Below are 1,101 nucleotides of genomic sequence, written 5' to 3'. Positions count from 1 at the left end.
TAAAATGAAAATTATGCTAAAGCAGAATTTATTCTAACGGAAGTGACGCTAAAACAGAAGATATGCTCCAGTGGAAGTTATGCTAGCACGTTTATCTGTGGCCCTTGGAGTGATTTATTAAACTTTTTGTTTGTAATCAAGTTGAAATTATTACTGACATAATTTTACAGGTGTGTTTCTTCAGACAGCAGAGGGGATCGATATTTAAAGGGAAACAACCAAATACACGATTCTTTACCTCTGACACCGAGACAGAAGTAGAAATGTTTAACTTGGAGCGCTAAAATGAGATTATGTACATGTTTAGGCAAGAATTATTCAGATGAGAAATTGTAAATAATCTAAAAATATAAAGAGTCAGAACTGATAGATTAAAAAATAGCTGAACATGAATTTTAGACTTAATTCACTGGAATCCCAGAGCTGTTCTTGTGCTTGTATGTAAAAGTGTGTGTCTATGTGTGTCTCTGCCTCCGATTGGTCACGGAGCCGGATGCTTTGTGGGCCGGCGGAGGGGGTTTGGTGGGAAAACAGCAGAGATCCTGAGCTGGGAAGATACCCGCCTCACATGTAGAGGCATGACAAACACCACTGGTATGTTCAGAGCGGAACAAACTGGACTAATTTGTAGATCAGGAGAACTGGTGCTAATGTCAGCGGTCAGTGTTGTGGCTAAAGAGGCGTTCAGACCAGACAAGCCGATTCAGATCCATGGATTCCCACCAGGCAGATTCATGTTTCTGGTTGGGATGTTGATCATATGTAGACTCGTGTTTATAAATGTTTATTTCCTCATAATGATTGTTTTAATGCCTTAGACAGAAAATGGCCGCCATCGCTGAACAACCAATCAGAGCTGAGGACAGTTCAGGATGAAACCAAAACAGTTCAGAAAACTTCAGTTATTGGATGAAAGAGTGAAACACAAACAGACTGGGAGAACTGGGACAGAAGATCTGCCAGTGACTTTAAACTGGTTCTGGACTGGTTTGAAAAGGAGTGAATGATCCATCCATCCATCCATCCATCCATCCATCCATCCATCCATCCATCCATCCATCCATCCATCCATCCATCCATCCATCCATCCATCCATCCATC

The 1,101-nt window shown here is 41.2% G+C and overlaps 1 protein-coding gene across 2 annotated transcripts in view; it reads right to left on the bottom strand.

Annotated features, from left to right (window-relative positions):
• Window positions 1-1,101, bottom strand: part of LOC103466766 (homeobox protein DBX1-B-like) — an 8,344-nt gene that overhangs the window by 3,591 nt on the left and 3,652 nt on the right. The window lies entirely within an intron of this gene.

Source organism: Poecilia reticulata, linkage group LG6, assembly GCF_000633615.1.
Source record: "Poecilia reticulata strain Guanapo linkage group LG6, Guppy_female_1.0+MT, whole genome shotgun sequence".
Taxonomy (NCBI): Eukaryota; Metazoa; Chordata; class Actinopteri; order Cyprinodontiformes; family Poeciliidae; genus Poecilia; species Poecilia reticulata.
The sequence above is the reverse complement of the archived record's forward strand: the minus strand, read 5'-3'. Positions and strand labels throughout refer to the sequence as shown.